Here is a 21,746-nt window from a genome sequence, read left to right on the forward strand (position 1 = left end):
AACACCGTTTTATTAATTAGGGTACCCTGAGGATCTCCATTCCATAGAGTCAACCAAATTGTACGAGGTTGATACTCTGGACTGAAGCACTTAGGTTCTCCTACTCCTAAATGGCACACACTATATTCTATATTTAAGTATCTACATCTTGATACATCTCCTTTACACTCGTATTGCGAATGCCAAATTAGGGTCTGGGAAATATGGTTACCTGTTCTTGTAGTCTTAATGCATACCTCACAGCTAGGAGTGTCGGTACCTCTACCTTCCTGAATATAAAAATACACATATAAAAACATTATCAGAAACACATCTTTCGTCGGCATCCTCAGTCTTCGTCCGTGCGATGGCACCTCAGCTTCCAGGATGTAAGGGCTGCAGGGAATGGAGTTCTGCTCGTCTTCACAGGGATCTCTTCGAGACTTTTCCTGACTTATACACTACACGTCGGTGAGCGGACAGGCTTTATTATGGCCTTCTCACTCACTTACCAATCTCTGAAACAATAAAATTTGTAATCCACAAAGTTCCTCGTCACTCCGACTGAGTCGTGCGCTTTAACCGGATCTTGCAGGGATTCTCTGGATCTGCTGTAGCTTGCCAAGAATCGACCGCTGCTGGTTTAACCCTGGAGTGATGTATCCACGGAGTCACTTCGGCCACTTTTATCGCTGTAGGGGTAGACAAAAGAACAATATAAGGACCTCTCCACTTGGGCCCTAACGGTACATTATTCCACTCTTTAATCCACACTTGGTCTCCTGGGTGGTAACTATGAACAGGGGGATAAATATTCACAGGTAATCTATCTTGTACCCATTTCTGTACCTCCTCCATAGTCTTACCCAACTCTACAACCTGCTGCCGAGTAATTCCTTCTCCCAACTGACTCAAATCCCCCCTTAAGTTACCAAGTACGGGAGGTGGTCGCCCATACATGATTTCAAAAGGAGAGAGGCCCATCCTTCTGGTAGGTGTACTGTGGATTCGCAATAGAGCTATGGGCAAAAGAACGTTCCACTTAAGTTGGGTTTCCTGACACATTTTAGCCAACTGGTTCTTAATAGTTCTATTCATTCTCTCTACTTTACCAGAACTCTGGGGTCTATATGCCGTATGAAGCCTCCACTTTATACCAAGCATATGAGTCAGTTGTTGTAGGCACTGATGAACAAAAGCTGGACCATTGTCCGATCCTATAGAGCAGGGTAGTCCATATCGGGGTATTATTTCTCGTAACAGGAATCTCACAACTTCTCCTGCTTTCTCTGTACGAGTAGGACATGCTTCTACCCAGCCTGAATAGGTGCACACAACTACTAGTAGGTAGCGATGTCCACCAGATTTAGGCATTACTGTATAGTCAATTTGTAGATCGGACATGGGGAGTCCCCCCATAAACTGGACTCCTGGTGGCTTTACTGGTCCTTGCCTTGCATTATTTTTAGCACACGTTACACATCTTCGTACAATGGCCTGAGTCAAGTTGGACAATCTTGGTATGTAGAAATGTTTTCTGAGAGATTCTTCTGTACTGTCTCTCCCAGAATGTGTCCCGTTGTGATAATTTTGGACAATTTCTACCGCTAGTGATGCTGGAATAACTATTCTCCCATCTTCTAACTGATACCATTTGTTCTCCAAATACTTTCCAGGTTCAGTCTTTAACCACTCCTCTTCTTGAGCTGTATAAACTGGAGTCCATTGAGACAGTGGAGTTGGTATAAGAGCAGCTATATGCTCCACATATTCCTGTCTTTCTAATTCAGCGGCACGCTTAGCTGCATTATCTGCCATCCGATTTCCTTTGGTTACATCACCATCTCCTCTCAGATGCGCTCGACAATGTATAATTCCAACTTATTTCGGTTCCCATACTGCTTCCAATAGTTGTAGGATTTCAGCTGCGTACTTGATTTCTTTGCCCTCTGAATTCAATAGTCCTCTTTCTTTATACAAAGCTCCGTGGGCATGAGTGGTTAAAAACGCATACTTGGAGTCCGTGTAGATGTTCACTCTTAAACCTTCAGCCAATTGTAACGCTCGTGTCAGTGCTATTAATTCTGCTTTTTGTGCTGATGTTCCTTTTGCCAGTGGCCGAGCTTCTATCACCTTGTCTATTGTTGTTACTGCATATCCTGCATAGCGGATCCCTTCTTTCACATAACTACTGCCGTCGGTATAATATTGAACATCGGGGTTCTGGATGGGAAAATCACGAAGATCTGGTCTACTTGAAAATACTTCATCCATCACTTCCAAACAATCATGTTGACTTTCAGTAGGTTGTGGCAAAAGGGTAGCTGGATTTAAGGTATTTACAGTCTCTAAATGCACTCTTGGGTTTTCACACAACATTGCTTGATACTTGGTCATACGGCTGTTACTAAACCAATGATTTCCTTTGTAATCCAACAACGTCTGTACTGCATGTGGAACTCGTACATAAAGTTCTTGACCCAGAGTGAGTTTATCGGCTTCAGCTACCAGCAGGGCGGCTGCAGCTACGGCTCTTAGACAAGGTGGAAGTCCGCTGGCCACTGCATCCAGTTGCTTAGACATATATGCAACAGGTCTTTGCCATGATCCCAAGTACTGTGTCAATACTCCCACAGCCATTCTTCTTTGCTCGTGTACATACAGGTAGAATGGTCGTGTGTGATCAGGTAGACCTAATGCTGGGGCACTCATCAAAGCCTTCTTCACATCTTCAAATGCCGTTTGTTGTTCTTGAGTCCATAAGAAGGGGTCGTGCTCTGTACCTTTGATAGCTGCATACAGAGGTTTTGCCAGTATCGCGTAACTGGGAATCCATATCCTACAGAAGCCTGCTGCCCCCAAGAATTCTCGCACTTGTCTTCTATTCTTGGGTATCGGTATTTGGCACACAGCTTCTTTTCTCTCTGGCCCCATAATTCTTTGACCTTCAGAGATATGGAATCCCAGATATTTGACAGTTGGCAAACACAACTGAGCCTTCTTTCTAGACACCTTGTATCCTGCCTTCCAGAGAATGTGTAGTAGATTGTGTGTTGCTTGCTGACATATTTCCTTTGTAACTGCTGCTATCAACAAGTCGTCTACATATTGTAATAGTACACACTCTCCTGGGATGGACTCGAAATCCAGTAGATCTTGACTTAGAGCTGAACCAAATAGGGTAGGTGAATTTTTAAACCCTTGAGGCAGTCTTGTCCAGGTCATTTGGCGTTTTGAGCCTGTTACAGCGTTTTCCCATTGGAAAGCGAAGATACATTGGCTTTCTGCGGCAATTCGGAGGCAAAAGAAGGCATCTTTGAGGTCTAAGACTGTAAAATAGGTAGCCCCGCCCGGAATTAAAGCAAGCAGGTTATACGGATTGGGTACAACTGGATGTATACTAACAACCGCATCATTGACTGCTCTCAAGTCCTGCACAGGTCGATACTCATCTGTACCGGGCTTTTGAACAGGCAGCAATGGGGTGTTCCAGGGGGAAGTACAGAATTTTAGGATACCATACCGTATGAACTTATCCAGATAAGATTGAATGTTCTTCTTAGCCTTCTGCGGGATGTGATATTGTCGTAGGCTCACTGGATAAACCCCAAGTTTTAGTTCGATTTTAATAGGTGGAATATTGCGGGCCAGTCCTGGTGGGTTGTTCTCTGCCCAAACTCCTGGTATGTTGAATAAGGATTCATCACTCCTAGGGTTTTGGCTAGTCAATGCTGTATAAAGTCGCCACTCTTCTTCCTTTGGTACGGATAATGTCATAATACCTGAAGGTCCATTAAACTTTAAGGATGTTGTTCCGTTTGGTAGGAACGTAATCTGCGCTTGTAATTTGGAAAGCAAAGTCCCAACAATTGGACTGGACATTCAGGCATGTAAAGGAACTGATCTCCTGGACAACAGACCAGTGGCGCCGAGACGAAGGGAGGTCCACGCAGAAGTTCAGGGGTGCAGCCATAGAGAACGTGGGCAAAGATAGACCATCTCACGCCTCTGCTTCTCAGCTACCGTTGAACGATGAGCTTCCCGGCCAATGCACCAAATGATACCGGAGAAACTGACGGAAGCCAAGCACAGAGAGATGGACACAGGTTTCTTCAGGAAGGAAGAGATTCTTTATTCGGTTCACCGATCGGGACTCAGAGGGACTAATGTCACCAAAATACAGCAAGTTCTGAGCCCCGGACAATAGTGCAGGCTCCTTATATAGGCACATAACTCCTCCCATATTAAGCTCCACCCGCACATTCTCTTGACCAATCAATACAAATAAGAATTAACTTCCTGCTTGACCGCATGGCCTGTCCAGCACAATGGAGGAGGGGAATACTACATCCTGTATTCTTGCACATGCTCCGTACACTACTGATCGTATCTTGCCTCGTGCAACCAACTGATCGATACGTCAGCATATGCACGTACACATGCCACGTGGTAATCTCGGCCTACTAAATTTATTTTTACTGAGATTCCACCACAATAGCACTAACACATGGAGAGGGGTTGAAGTTGTAGAACAAGGGCTGTTCAGGACTATTGAGTTTAGGACTAGAGTTTGGTAAATATAGTATTGGGGTACATGAGGTGTTTTTAAGAGGAGTTAACCCCCCCCCCCTCCTATGACTTATGTATATCAGATAAAACAAAAGTACAGGGGTTTTCTAGGAGAAAACTCACAGGAACCAGAGCTCTATAACCCCTGGCTCTGGGTTTAAAGTGCTCCAATTGAGAGGGATAACAACCAGGTATCCAGGTGGATGTCACCAGATGCTATGTTCAGTTAGATGTGTATCAATCCTCTATGTATATGGGAGATAAATAGAGAGGCAGGAACCCCCAATTGAACAGTAACTTCCACTTCCTGTCCAGCACTGAGTTTTACACCTTCTATAACTGTTCCTGCAGATCAACTAGTAAGGCTGACTGGACTACAAATGGCACAGGCCAAGACTCCTGGTACGTTTCTCCCCACCATCCCTTTTAAGCTCAAAAAGGTACACCATAAGTTCTGAAAACAGGCGCCCCCTATTGGTGAGATGCCTGCTCTGCCTAGTGAGAAATCCGGCCCTGCTTACTTACGTATCCTACGGATGTTGTCCTCCTTTTGGTGCTCTGGACTTTGCTGTTTCTTATATAGGGCATAGTGTTTCATGTGACAACTTTAAAAGATCAAAAGTTAAACCCTGGTACACCGCTGTAGCGCTCACTTATCTAAAGTTGGAACTCAGATCAGTGCTGGAGTAAACTTAACTAAATTTGAACACTCTAAAATGATGTCAGCCTAGAGGTGCTCAGGCACCCTAGGATTATTTTACTACAACCCTATTAGATATTAACTACATATTATTGTAGTTTCTCTAGTTTACACTAACATGTATTACTTTTTCCTTTTCTCTCACTATCTTTCAAACCTCTAGACTACTCTCATAGAAATGGTGACCTAGTCAGACCACATGCCTTTATTGACTATTCCGTTACAACTATACCAACTGGAGGCTCAACAAAGCCTTGCAACCCGATGGACTACTACAGCAAGAGATTCGGTCCACTATCAAACATTATTGGGCAAGAACGACACTGCTGAAGTGCACAACTGCATTGTTAAAGGCCTGTGTACAGCCCAAAGTGAAGTGCAAATGAAATCACTGCTAGACAAGATCACATCTGTGGACCACTCGTGTTGGCAGACCGTTTCTCTCATCTTAATACTGCTCGAAATGCTACATATACAAAGATATTTTCACTTTTCTATTTACACCCACAGCATATATGACTTAGGTTGGCTGGAACTCTGCTCCAGGCTGCCTAATATTAATTATTTCCAAAAATGACATCTGTTGTCAGTGTGCACTATGCGATGATGAAAGACATTCTCAGTTCTCACGAGGGGAAGCTTGATCCCCCCTCCTTATGTGTGATTCTTTCCAGTAATTTTGGTTACTTTATGATTCTATTCAAAGCTAATGAACATGCACAGTTTTATGATGTATCTGACTTTTTCATGTCATATTAAGAATTAGCAAAGTCCCAAAACTTCACCAACACAAAAATGTCTAGGGAGAAGTTGTCCTATCAGAGCCCAAGTCATCATGCAAACAAAAGTTTGTTTCGGCTCTACAAAGTAACCTACTGCTACAATGACGTTGTTAAAACATTTATCTCTTGCCTTCATGCTGTTCCAGTACATTTTCAGTTTTATCCAGATGATGAAGAAGAAACAGACCGAGATGAAAACCCAACTAACCCCCTGACTTCATAATGTGCATAAAAAATTGGTTATTATAGGGGTTTGCATAACTGGGACTTTGATAGAACCTGGTGAATCTACACAGGGATCGAGGCAGTGGTGAAGCGCTCACCTTAAAAATCATATAAACTTCTGTCTGTGAGTAAGGAAAGAGGAAACAAATGTGCAATTTGAATTTTTTGTATGCTGTATACTATACCCATCCCTTTTTCTCCATTTCTATGTTCTGTGTCCCTTTCCCATTTAACTTTACTTTCTTTTGAAAAATCTAAAAATAAGCATATGGTGTCACCTGCAGGCTGAGTCCTTCAGATCTTGTGGCTTCTGAACTTTGCTGATTAATGGTGAGCACGGCAGGAGATGGTTCATAGTGACCTAGAATGTATGTGCGTCCGTGTGCCGGTTTGTGTCTTTGTTTTTGTGCTAGTGTGCACTGTGCATTTATCTGTATCGTATGAACTAGTCAGGGTCTATGTATGTACATGTCTGTGTGTCTATCTATGTGTATGATTGTGTTGTTAATTAGGCTGGTGTGCATAGCAAGTTATGCTTGCATTTATGTGTAGCTAATTATATTTTGGTAAGAAAATCATTTTTGATATTTATCAATAACCATTTAGTTTTGTGTGACCCTGATCATGTTAAATTGACAGAGTCAAAAACAAAGTATCACTGAGAATGGATAAAATCACGCAGCTTTTCGTATTGGTTATTTTTACTTAGGTGGTCTCAAATGTAACTTCACCTGTACCATTGCTGATAGAACTTGTACCACACCATAGCAGATGGACCAGTTAAAAAGACAGCCAAATGGTCAGTGTATTTATATAATTTATATATTTTGCCCTACACTTCTAGGCACATTTCCCTCCATTTGGTTCACAGATCAAGTAATTAACCAGGGTGCGGGACCTGACTGTCATGGTGAAGAGACGCATCGTGAGCTAGCTCCTCCACTATCCTGATTAAAAACCACTCCTGTGATCTCACTTGGATCGCAAAAATAAGGCCAAGAGAAGGATTAGCTCCCCCGACCTACCTGACACGCTGTGCCATTGATACAGCCCTGTCAGGAGCTACTTTACACCACTGTGGTGAATTAGGTCAAATGTGCGCCCAGGGGAGAGGCGGCCACTCTCCTGAACTGGAGTCACCAAAAATAACTAATTTCAAGCAAGTGCCCCGTTACCCCCCCCCCCCCCTTTGGACCAGTGGGGGTGATCCCGGTCCACACCAGAGAGGCAATCAGTCTATAAAAAGACGGAAGAGAAAACCCACCGACATCGTATTTTACCTTGCCTTCCAAAAATGGCAGAGATCGCTGGTGCCACCAGTCCCAGTGCTGCATTACCTGATTTTGTGGTCAGGCTCAAAATCATTTTTGATTGTTTCTGGAGGCAACTGATGCGCAGAGACGGAGAGCACCAGCAACAGAGAGACACCCACGAAACATGTATCCAGCCAACTTGAAAACCTACCAGCACGCCCCAGAAGGAGAAAGCATGCTCCAAGCCTGAGGCAAACCCAAAAATGGTGGAGATGCCAAGGCCGCCGCACCACAACCACAGCAGGGCGAAACATCCCAACAGTTCAACTCAAGCCTACTCTATCCTGAGTGGATTGTTTCTAAGGAAGGCCTCTGAAACCCAAGCTGGGTGCCCCTCTACACTCCACTATGGAACCACTGCAGCCCACACCAAAGCCACTGTGCCTGCTGACTGTTTTGCCACCTCGCCACTCTGCAATACCTCAGAATGGCATCGGATGACCATAGACTGGGACTCTTGCCGGCTGGTACTAACCTCCTTCTAATGCTTTCACAATGCTTGGTCTTAGTTTATTCTCTCACTCACAACCATTAAAAGGCATATAGATCCTGCTTAAACCTTATTTAAATTCTCTATGTTATGCTCGTGAAGCTTGCAGCCTGATAATTTTAATGGGGGCCTCTTATGTGTTCCAAGTATGTTTTAGGAATACTTTTTGTACTTGCATTATTGTGACTACTGTCTTGACACGTCTACTGCTAATTACTCTATTACTAAAAATAATGTGCAGCTCCTTGAAATGCCATACTACTGTTTTATAATATCCTTTGCCATTATGCTTGATACTGTTGTTGTGGTTAAACAAGCTTGTTTGTTCTCATAAGCACAACAAAAATAAAGAATAATAAAAAAAGAATTAACCAGTCAAAGGCAGAAGAGAAGGAGCCGTACATTTTTTATTTTTATTTCCTTGACCATTTTGCTGCCTGGCTTCCTTACTTTCTTTCAAGCAATATCCCATCCCTAATTCTCAGGGATTTCAACGTTCCCATGAACCCACCCTTGTCCTCAATAGCCTCAAAACTTATTTCAATTGCCTCATCCTTTGGCCTATCGCAATGGGCTAATTCTCCCACACATGTAGCAATACCCTAGATTTTATTTTTAAAAATGCATGCTCAGTCTCCAATCTCTGCAATACTACATTTCCTCTATCAGACCACCACCTCCTATCATTTGTTCTTGAGTGCCCCCACACCCAATATCCTCAACCTAATCCCCCTCAACTCAGGAGCAATTTAAATTCTCTTGATCTCCAGCAGCTATCAACTGTAATCCATTCTGAACTCTCATCCATCCCTTCCCTCTCCTGTCCCTCTCTGACTATCTCCCCATATAACGATACCCTCACCTCTACCATAGACGCTTCAGCCCCGCTCCAAGCATGCACCTCAAGGAGGGCGTGAATCCTACCTGCAGAGAAGCTCCCATTCAGCTGAACGCTGCTGGAGGAAGTCCTGCACCTTGTCAGACTTCCTCCATTATAAATTTATTTTGTCTTCATATAGCACAGCCCTCACTCTTGCTAAACAATCCTACTTTTCATCTCTTGCTAGTTCATGCTCAGGCAATCTCAGGTGTCTCTTTAATACCTTCAACTCTCTCCTTCGCCCACCTCAAGCCACCCTTCAAACTGACCTTTTGGCAGATAGCCTGACATGCTACTTTACCGACAAGATCAAACAGTTAAGGAAAGAATTCTCCCCCCTTTGCTCCCCCCTTTCACAACCACACATCGACCGTGCCTTCCCTACCCTACAGGCCTTCTCCCCAGCTACAGAACAGGAGGTGGCTTCGCTTCTCCTCTCGTCCCACCACCTGTCCACTTGATCCAGTACCTTCCCACCTTATCAGATCTCTCTCCCCTTATCTTGTACCATCCTTAACACACATCCTAAACTACTCTCTTTCATCTTGTGTTAAGCATGCTACTGTTGTACCCATCCTAAAAAAGCCATCCCTAGACCCGTCTTCCCCTTCAAACTATTGTCCCATATCCCTGCTTCCTTTTTCCTCAAAACTTCTAGAAAGACTTGCCTTTACTCGTATGACTTACTTCCTAAATTCCAACTCCCTCCTCGATCCTCTTCAATCTGGCTTTTCCCCCCTCCACTCTATTGAGACTGCTCTTATTAAAGTTACAAATGACCTAATCGCAGCTAAATCCAAAGGCCACTACTCCATTCTTCTTGACCTCTCTGCTGCCTTTGATCATGGCCTCCTTCACCTAACTCTTCAATCTCTTGGTGACACAGCTCTCTCATGGTTCTCCTCCTATCTCTCCCAACGCTCCTTCAGTGTCTCTTTTTCCAACGACACCTCATCTCCTTGTCCTGTCTCAGTCGGAGACCCTCAAGGTTCAGTTCTTGGTCCCTTTTGTTCATATGGATTCCACTACCACCTGTACGCTGACGATAACCAGATATGGGAGAAACAGGGAGAGGAGTCAGCGCTAAAATGCCACAGAGAAATACTTGGTATATAAAAACGGCTGCACACCTTAAAAAGGGGAGTTCCCCTAATCCCCTTGTGTAGGTAGAATAAAAACATACAAAACAGAAAGAAAGGGTGCGCCTAATTCACATAAAAAATATACATACAAGTCCAAAATCCTACAGTAAGTCCGAAGTGATATGTTCCACAAAATATGGAAGGTACTTGGAGATGAAGATAATCTTTATGAATTCATGCGTTCCATTCAACTATCACGTGACGCGGAAGTGTGTATGCCACGCGTCACGTGACTTATTTCACATTTTTTATTTACTAGGTTATAAGCTTTGTTTTTAGTCTATAATGGCCCCATATGTTTAGTTTTCGTTAAAGCTTCATTCTACTAAGTTCAAAAGCTACTTTTATTTATTCTTCCGTTTTATACTAATTTGCTTATAATTATCCCTTTCTTCATATGATTTTAAGCTTCGTTTTTTTTGCCATAATGGCCCCATGTGTTTAGCTTACTATAAAGCTTTAGCCCATTATGTTTATAAGTTACTTTTATTTTACTTTATGTTTTATGCAAATTTGTCTGCAAAGACTCATTTTGGCGGGAAATTCAAATTTCATCAATACCACTGTACCCTATATAAGCTTATGTTTGTCAGGTTATGCTCTTTTCATTATTATCTACTTGAAGAAGCCTTTTGGGCGAAACGCGTCTAGATATTACATTTTAATATTTTAATACTTGTAATAAAGGAATTATTTTTGGCACCAAACATTCTGTTTGCCATATTCCTTTTAATTTATTTTATATTTTATTTATCCATCCTGACTACAAAAATATTTCAGTATTCTAACAGAAGCACAAAGAATCCACAGGTGGGGATTATACCACCCAAACGCTTACATCGAGCAGTTTAGCCTGCTCTGTATACCGTGAGTATATTTTCAACCTTTTACTGTTTTACACGTTATACAGAGAGCACTATATTTTATTTATTTTTTAATTTTCGGCTGGACCGGACCAACGCTGGACTTCTGACCCACACTACCTGCTGACCAGCGCTACCTCATACATCCTTGAGTGGGGATTATTCCACTTCACGTACTCAATATCAGAGCTGGATTTTAGCTCTGAAAAGTGTGAGTAATACTTTATTACTACCATTTTACCATTTTATTCTGCTGACATACTGTACCATTGGGATCTTGTCTTTCTGTTTATCTCCACATATCTCCACTGAATTACAATGGTCAATTCGTAAAGATAACCAGATATACCTCTCCTCCCCTGACCTCTCCCTCTGTCCTACAACGTGTCACCAATTGCCTCTCTTCTATCTCTGATTGGATGTCCTCCCGCTTTCTGAAACTCAATCTCTCTAAAACTGAGTTACTTATTTTTCCTCCTCATAACACTGATCCCCCTCCTTCACTCTCCCTGCAGGTTGACGGTACCTGCCTCACCCCAAGCTCGCTGTCTTGGTGTAATTTTTGATCCTGGTCTCAACTTTGCACCTCATGTCCAGTCTGTTGCTAAAACCTGTCGATTCCAGCTTAAAAACATTGCCCGCATACGCTCCTTTCTTACGCAGGATGCTGCCAAGGAGCTTGTTCATGCTCCAGTAATCTCTCGCATTGATTACTGCAATTCCCTCCTAATTGGTCTCTCCAGAAGCCATACTGCCCCCCTACAATCTGTGACGAATTCTGCTGCCAGGCTGATCTTTCTCTCCTGTCGCTCCTCTCACACCTCACCCCTCTGTCGATTCTTACACTGGCTTCCTGTACCCTACAGGTGTCAATTTAAAATACTAACTCTTACCTATAAAGCTCTAACCAACTCTAGCCCCTGTTACATTTCTTCAGTGAGTCATAGGTATGGCCCCTCTCAGTCTCTCCGCTCTACTGGTGACCTTCTCCTGTCTGCTGCTCACACCCTTACTGCAAATTCACACCTGCAAGTCTTCTCACGGGCTGCTCCTTTCCTTGGGAACAGCCTGCCTACCCCGTCAGACTCTCCCCTAGTCTTCAATCCTTTCAGACGTTCCTCAAAACCCATCTTTTCAGGAATTCTTATAGTCTCCTAGAAATTCTAGAATAACTTCTATCTCTCAAACTTTCCTCTCGCTCTATCTCCAAGAGGACCAAATTCCACTCTCACCTCCAGTTCTGCTACTTTCCCACCATGTCTATTTGCTGTCTCTCTCAATACCCTTCCTATTGTGTTTTTATACCGCACCTCCTCTAGACTGTAAGCTCATTTGAGCATGGTCTTCATCAGGGCCAGATTAAGAGCCCAGTGGGCCTGGTGCTGATAATTATGACGGGCCTAATTACAGAATCATATCAACCAAAAACAATAAAACACTCCTAAGCGTCATGTATCTGATGGAGATGGTGCTGGAGAGAAAGAAAACAGAAGCTATAAGAAAACACATACCCTGTGCTAATCTCTCTCTAATTTATGTTTTCATCTTTCAAGTAAATCCATAACCCCTAACAGCAGTGTCCAGCCAAGCAGGAAGTCAATGGGCAGGGTAAAAGGGTGTGCCACTGACACAAATCACGTAACCTGCCAAAAGGGGCGAACATGCTCAAAAAGAGGACATGTCTGCCCAAAGAATTAGAAGGCCAGCCTGGCCTAAATGCATGTCAGGCTGCCTGCCAATCATGCAGCTGGCCAACTAAGGGCATACTATCAGTGGTGTATTTTGTATGTGTGCTGCCCTAGGCATGACTAAATTTGGACACCCCCAAAATCTTAATTTGCCCCGCTAATTCGTGTCAAGGCCATTTTTTTGACTGACAGACACAGGGCCTCATTGATACATGCACTGACATACACTCACTGACAGATACAGTCATTGGCACACACATTCCGTCATTAGCACACACACTGTTTAACCAACACACACTTTCACTGACAGACACACACTGACACACCCACTGACTGACAGGCACACACTCTCAGATACACATAAAATGACATACACACACTGACACCCACTCACAGGCCGCGATCCACTTCGCACATTGATTCCTGATATTGCATTCTCACTCACAGACACACACTTACAGCTACACTCACTCACTCACTCACAGTAAGGTGGACAGCCCCAGAACACGAGGCAAACAAGGCATTTGTCTGGGAGCTTAGGGTGGCATTTTTTGGCGCCCCCCCCCTGAAAGTGCCGCCCTAGGCAAATGCCCTGTTTGCCTTGTGGTAAATACATCCCTGCATACTATGCAGGCAGCACCCTGAGCTTGGCATAAATGCATCTAATGATGCGCTCGCTCAAAGCTTTCTAAGGACTGTACCCTAGCACTCGCTGGTCCACTTGTCTCCTTACCTTCTTACTAGCCGGCAGAAGTTCCTGGTATATAGTCTGAGACAGAGAAAAGGTGTATGTAGTGAGTGCAGAAGAAAGGGAACATGCCATAGTGTTAGAGAGACCAAAGTCAGCATTACCTTAAAGCAGGGATGTCGAACATGCGGCCCCCCAGATGTTGCTGAACTACAACTCCCATAATTCCCTGGCTATCTGTTTCATTGAAAGAATCATGGGAGTTGTAGTTCAGAAACATCTGGGGGGCCGCATGTTCGACATCCCTGCCTTAAAGGATTACTATAGGGTCAGGAACACAAACATGAATTCATGACCCTATAGTGTTAACACCACCATCTAGCCCCCCTGGGCCCCTCATGCCTCCATAAATATAGCAAAATCTTACTATATTCAAGCCTGAAGCTGTAACTCTGCATGCTGTTTGCCTCAGAAAAAATTAGGAGTGGTGGCCTGATCCAATCACAGTGCTTCCCCATAGGATTGGCTGAGACTGACAAAGAGGCAGGTCAGAGCCAGCATGATTCAAACACAGCCCTGGCCAATCAGCATCTCCTTAGAGATATGAATTGAATCAATGAATCTCTATGAGGAAAGTTCAGTGTCTGCATGCAGAGGGAGGAGACACTGAATGTTTGGATGCATTTTAGGCAGCCATGACCCAGGAAGGATCTCTAACAGCCATCTGAGGAGTGGCCAGTGAAGTTATCACTAGGCTGTAATGTAAAGACTGCATTTTCTCTGAAAAGACAGTGTTTACAGCAAAAAGCCTGACGGTAATGATTCTACTTACCAGAACAAATTCAATAAGCTGCAGTTGTTCTGGTGATTATAGTGTCCCTTTAACTATATTCATTGTCAGCCAGTCCACACAAGTTTTGTTCCCATACATCCCTCTTAAGTTTCCATACTTAAGTAAGAGTATGTGAAAAGAAGTTAGGGTTGCCACCTTTCTTGGAAAAACATATCGGCCTTACTAATTTTCATAATTAAATATGTATGGGTGACATCACATGATGTAAATCACAAGGAGTGCCATAAGAGAAAATGCTGTAAAATCACCAAAAAACTACTTTGTTTGATTCTGCTGTATAGATGGATTCCTCCCAGTGCCCCCCATGTCTCCCATTGCCTTCATGACTCAGTGCCCCCATGTGTCGATTACTCCAGGTCTCAGTGTTCCTATGTATCAGTGTCTCAGTGCCCCCTGTCTCCCAGTGTCCCCTAGTGTCGTGTCCCCAGGTCTCCCAGTGATCCCATGTATCACAGTGTCTCAATGCCCCATGTCTCCCTTTGTCCCCATGTATCCCAGGGTCCCCATGTCACTAGGACACTAGGAAGATGGGGATACCTGGGGACACGGGGAGACCTAGGGACACGGAGACACCAGTGACACTGGGAGACTAGGGGACTCTGGCTGGGACACATGGGGACACTGGGAAAATAGGGGACACTTGAAGACATGAGGACACAGACACTAGAGACACTGGCTGGGGGACATGGGGACATTGAGAAATGGGGCACTGGGAGACATGGGGACACTGAGACACCAGGGCCAAAGACACTAGGGACACTAGCTTGGAGACATGGGGACATTGTGACACTTGAGGCACTGAGAGACATGGAGACACTAGGAGACATGGGAACAGTGAGACACTGGCAGACTGGGGGCACTGGGAGACTAGGGGGCACCGAGACACCAGGGACACTAGCTTGGAGACATTGAGACACTTGGCATTGGGAGACATGGGGACAGTGAGACACTGGCAGACTGGGGGCAATGGGAGACTAGGGATCACTGGGAGACTAGGGACACTGTGTCCCCATGTGTCTGTGTCATAATGTCTCCCAATGTCCCTTAGTGTCTCAGTGCCTGCCATAATGTCTCCCAGTATCCCTTAGTGCCTCAGTGTATGTCTCCTTGCAGTCTTTCCCCCCATTCCTTACTTCGCTGAGCTGTAGGCTGTCACTGCAGGGTGGGTGTTGCTGTCTGGACTCTCTGTAGCTGCACCCCTGCAGATCAGTGAGTAGAGATAGGCAGGGAGGGATATGCTGGAACTTCCTATCCCTGCCTGTCTCCACATACAGCGACCCCTACTGGCCAGTGCAGGTATTGCAGAGTAATCTCTTGTTTATACTGAGAAAAATACCAGCATTTGTATTGCCAGTATTACTGCAATATTGGCACCAGCCAGGCAGCCTCAAATACTGGCTGTGCCAATAAAATAAAATAAAGGTGGAATCCTTAAGAGTAGTGTGTGGAAAAAAAAAAAAAAATTTAAAATAATTTTTTTTTGTACATTTTTTTTTTTAAATCAATGGGCCTATTCCATGGGCCTGGGCCTGGAGCTGCAGCTCCATCAGCCCCTATGTTAATCCGGCCCTGGTCTTCATCTACCTATTCATGTTACACTTTGTTATTGTCTCATTTGGTAAATTCTCCTCTTATTGTAAAGCGCAGCAGAATAAGCTGGCACTATATAAATAATAACCAATAATAATAACCAATAATATATATATATATATATATATATATATATATATATATATATATATATGTATGTGTGTGTGTGTGTGTGTGTGTGTAGAAACAATCGCACTCCTGGGACTTTGGTTGAAATAGTAAAATTTCGCCTTTATTTATTCCACATAAAATATCCAACACGGAGCTTTCATCAATACAGATAACATGTAAAAAATATCCAGACAAGAGAATATATACCCCAGATCCCTAAAAAAAAAAAAACAATCAAATTGAATAAGCACCACTGGAGTGTACTTACAGAATCAGTGTTCGGATGAAGCACCGCTGGCCTAGGCTAACTCCCACTCTGCCCTTGCATCTGCATAATTGGGGCTCAGAGGGGAGGGGGGAGTAGAGTGTTTGCGTTCCAACTTGTTGCCTAGCAGCGTCTGGCACGCGTTGTTCAAAATTCCCTAGCCGTGGGCAAAACTTAAACTCTCATCATCCGTAACCAGAGGTGTTGCCCAGGTATTTGATTCAGTAGTATATAGAACGCTAGTACATAATCTAGTTAGTAATCAGTGAATTATTAAACACAAATACTCATATGACAAGATGGTGAGTTGCACGCCTAACTAAATAGTTAGTATAGTAAACAGGAAATTAGAACCCTAATATCTTAGAGTTATAAGGCAAAGGCTAGACACACAATGACAGTGTGCTTATTAGCAGAGTAGCTGTAGTACAAATAGTGACATAGTAACATGATACAACTACATATATTTAAGCATCTAAAGTTGGATACATAGTGACAGAGTGACATTGTCAGTACAGTAGCTAACACAAGTACCAACAATGAATATACTGGATATGTGGTGTCACATTAGAGTTTAGCACACCAGAATTAAGCAAAGGATGCTAAGTAGAGGCATAGTGAAAATATCCTAAAAATACTGATAAACCACATTTTTCATTGAGGCCGTTAGGGTGGACAGTGTTCAAAGTTTTGATCCAATAGACTTCCTGTTGGAGTAAAAGTTACTTTTGATCTCCTCCCCTGCGAAGGGGGGAGGTGGAGGGGAGATGTGGTCTATGGCCATAAACGTTAACGTGGAAAAGGGGTGTCCAAATGCCAAGAACTGTTTGGCCACAGGGAGGTCAGCCTTATTATCCCTATAGGCTATGCGGATATTCGAACGATGGTTCCTTATACGTTCTCTTAAGGGGAGGTCTGTCTTGCCTATATAGGACATTCCACAGGGGCATTGCAACTTGTAAATGACAAAGTCTGTAGTACAGGTAAGTCTATGTTTAATAGGTTTTCTCTTCCCTCTATGTGGGTGAGTGAAGTATTTACCTGGTGACATGTCACTGGTAGGGGAGTAGTGGCCTATACTGCTGATGGCTTATATTTCATTGGTCGTCGAGGAAGCAGAAGTGATTTTTAATTGAATACTCTATTTCCAGCACAATGTATTCAATGCATTTGTATACCTTCTAGAAAATTGGATTTTTAATTTGTGTTTTAATGTTAAAATCTCAAGATAACACAGGTCAACACTAATTCATTGACAATTATATTAAAACAATTTTAGAGTATGTTTATGTTGCTTATTCTGAATATGGAATAGTTTTTTCTAGATTGGCTCTAATTTTTGAGATCATAAATATATCAACTGAAACCCATCAAAATATAATGATAAGGTATACCCTAACCTACAAATCACATCTCAAATCATACAGTTACCTAATGGCGTTGTACTCAGTACAATGACATAAAGACGAAGTAAGCTGATTGACATCACACACTTAATGTAGAGAAAAAGAAGAACACTGTTTGTACACTTTTCTTTTCTGCGGGTCATTACGACAATGAATTGGAGGCCCCCAGCATTAGTCTATCATGATGTATCTGTCTTATCTGCTTTTTAGAGAAGTTACTTTTCCTTTGTCCATTTTCCCACTGTCGTTTTCTGGGTCTCCAAACATCACTCCAAAAAAAAATATAACAAGTTGCTTGTCAATGTCATACAAAGTCAGCTGTGTTTTTTCTTAGCTTTTGCAGTGTGTAATTGCCACAAATGTAGCAGAATATAATAGGATTGTTTAAGCAGCCTCTTCAACAAGATCTCTTTTTTTTCTAGGCAAAACAAAAACAAATACGATGAATCAATAGGAAATGATATGCAATGGATGCACTTGCAAAACAATGCTAAATATAAGAATTGATTATATATTATATTACACAAAAATGTTACAGAGTGAAAAGACAGGCCAAACGCTGCTGCATATACCACAGGTCGTATTGGGGTAAAATCATAATTTGAGGGGTAACCATTATCTAAAAAAATAAAGCTAATTCTGAAAATAAAACTGAAACCACTTTGGATTCAGCACCCTGAAAATATTCTAAATTTGTTCAAACATCCTTGGCAAGTAAACAAATATTGTTTTTTTTAACCTGACCTTTCCTACTATATTTCACACATCTTTCACGGACCATTATCTTGAAATATCATACACATGCAAAAACAGAAAGGTAACGCAGCTCTTAGATGTTTTATTGGTGAGAAGCCAAAAAGAGGACAACGGTGAAGCTGAGGATGAAGAGCTTCAGAGTAGTATCCGTTACAGATGTATATGCAGATACACACCCTGACACACATATGGATACAAACCCTAAATCACAGACATGCAGATATACAGACACAAACTGAGACACATACAAATACACAGACACACATACAGACACACAGACGCACATGCAGATACACACACGGACACACACAGGGCTGCCACCAGAAATTTTGGGGCCCCTGACACAGCCCACGGTGTGTGCAGTGCGTGTTTGTGTAGTGAATGCAGTGTGTGTTTGTGTAGTGGGTGCTGTGTGTGTGTGTAGTGGATTATGTGTGTAGTGAATGCAGTGTGTGTTTGTGTAGTGGATGCTGTGTGTGTGTGTGTGTAGTGGATCATGTGTGTAGTGAATGCAGTGTGTGTTTGTGTAGTGGATGATGTGTATGGTTGTTTAGTGGATGATGTGTGTGGTTGTGTAGTGGATGCAGTTAGTGTGGTTGTGTAGTGGATGATGTGTGTGGTTGTGTAGTGAATGCAGTGTGTCTTTATGTGGTGGATGATGCGTATGGTTGTGTAGTGGATGATGTGTATGGTTGTGTAGTGGATGCAGTTTGTGTGTTTATGTGGTGGATGATGTGTATGGTTGTGTAGTGGATGATGTGTATGGTTGTGTAGGGGATGCAGTGTGTGTATTTGTGTAGTGGATGATGTGTATGGTTGTGTAGTGGATGCAGTTTGTGTGTTTATGTAGTGGATGATGTGTATGGTTGTGTAGTGGATGATGTGTATGGTTGTGTAGTGGATGATGTGTGTGGATGTGTAGTGGATGCAGTTTGTGTGTTTATGTAGTGGATGATGTGTATGGTTGTGTAGTGGATGATGTGTATGGTTGTGTAGTGGATGCAGTGTGTGTGTTTATGTAGTGGATGATGTGTATGGTTGTGTAGTGGATGATGTGTATGGTTGTGTAGTGGATGATGTGTATGGTTGTGTAGTGGATGATGTGTGTGGTTGTGTAGTGGATGATGTGTATGGTTGTGTAGTGGATGCAGTTTGTCTGTTTGATGTATGTGTGTGGTGAATGTGTGACAAATGCTGCTGGGAGGTATTTTTTTTTTTTTATGTAGAATTTGTATAATTAAAAAAATAAATAAAGATGTATTCCCCCCTCGCTGCCTCTTACCTGTAGCCAGGGAGGGGGGGGGGGGGACACTGGATTCCCTGGTGGTCCGGTGGCTCCGCTTGCTGGGGCAGCAAGGAGGAGCCCAGCAGACTCCCTCCACGTTCTCCCTCCTGACAACCCGCGGCAAAGCTTTACTGCTGTGACTCGCGAGAGTGCTGGAGGGGAAGGTAAGTATATCCTGGGCCCTGCTTGGAAGCCAGCAGGGCCCGCAGAGGCATATATATATAGCGGTACTCGCTATATATATATATATGCAGGTTGAAGGGCTGGGGGCCCGGGCATGCAGAGGATTACCTGTGCAGTCTGGGCCCCCCAGGACCGCCGGGCCTGTGACAACAGTCATGGTTGTCACCCCCTGATGGCGGCCCTGGACACACATATGGATACAAACCCTAAATCACAGACATGCAGATATACTGACACAAACTGAGACAGATACAGATACACAGACCTACTAATACACATACAGATAGACACACTGATACGCACACACTAACACGCATGCAGATACAGACACACATGCAGATACAGACACACAGATACGCACTATGACACTTATACATATGCAAACACTGACACACATACAGATACACATACATACAAGCACACATTAGCACATAGATACACATACAGACACACTGACACAATATCACATTGACACACAGATACACATATTCTGGGGTCCAGTGGCATCTGCCTGCGTGTGATGGGAGTCTGCTCTCCTTGTTCTTTAGTCTTTGCTTTCCCTCCACTCTGGTCCTTCCCTCTCCTGTGCAGCATTACACAGACCAGGGTCCTAGTCGAACTGTTATAGGGCTGCAGTGCCTGACTGGGCTCCTGATCAAAGATGACCAACCGGTGGCTCTAAGTGCATGGGCCACTGGATGGGCCCCTTGAGCTTGCAAGCCATACCGGTTGCACTGGAAGTAGTTCCACCACTGGATTATACTATTTCTTGCACACATACTTACTGTACTATCATATCATCACAAAAATTATATTAGATAGAGAATTAGAAAAGGAAGATTTCAGATCGTGATTACAAACCAGAAAATACAGACAGAAATAATTTTAGTAACCTACACCTGCTATAAAAATGCATGTAAAACTGTGTATATTTCACAGCTTTAACATTTATATTTAATGAAACTTTCTATATTAAATTAACTTTGAGTTTATGCGGAAGGATTACTGCCTCTTTAAACGTTGGACAAGGTTTTTCCCAAATAAGTAAAATACAATGTGCAGTGGTTATTTAAAACATCAAACCAAAATAAAAATCACATTTTCTTTTCAGGGCTATCATTAAAAATAAACTGCTGGATGGGTGAGAATGAGAAATCAGAGAGGCTGAAGTTTATTTAAGGTCATCGCAAATCTGTTTGCTTTCTGCTGGCTCAATCATAGCACAGGACGGTCCGGTTCTGCACTATGTTACACTCAGAGAAAGACTGGTCTCGCAGGAAATACATTATACAGTAAATAAAAATAATTTCTGGACTCAAGAATGTTTTTTTATATGATTTTTGTATTTTGTTTTTTTCTCAAATATATACTTTTTTGTTACAAATTGTATTTTAAAGTTTACTGTATACAAAACACATATGGAAAACATGTGGTTTGTTAAAGGGACACTGTAGGCACTGTATCTGCCTCATTTCATTAAACTGATTATAGTGTCCAGAGTTCCCAAGTTCCATACTTTCATTCAGCATTAAACAGTTTTTCATATTTGTATGTTTAAATGCTAAATTAGAGTCCCCAGCAGCCCCTCCCCTCTGTGCTGCTTCGGCGAATCAGGAAGTACTAGCATGAGCAGCAATGGGCAGCTATGATTGGCTGTTATTAGCCTATCAGAGCTCCAACTAACGGTATGAAGGGTATGACTACAAGGAAGTGTGTAATCTCTGCCTTGGCCACACCTCCAGAAGAGGCCGGACTGTAAGTGGCTGTGGGTGGCCTTGATCCCTTATTTAGTGTTAAACTGCTCTAAAGTGGTTTAACATTGTATGGAGAGACAGTGCCAGGAGATTACAGGCTTAATAACCAATTCAAAGAGATGAAATGATTATAGTGAGTACAGTGTCCCTTTAACTAAACTTGACGACAAAAACAAAGAAATAAATTTTCCTCTTGATAGCAGAAGTTGCATTGAGAGTGATAT

Source organism: Pelobates fuscus, chromosome 1 (genome assembly GCF_036172605.1).
Source record: "Pelobates fuscus isolate aPelFus1 chromosome 1, aPelFus1.pri, whole genome shotgun sequence".
NCBI classification, from domain to species: domain Eukaryota; kingdom Metazoa; phylum Chordata; class Amphibia; order Anura; family Pelobatidae; genus Pelobates; species Pelobates fuscus.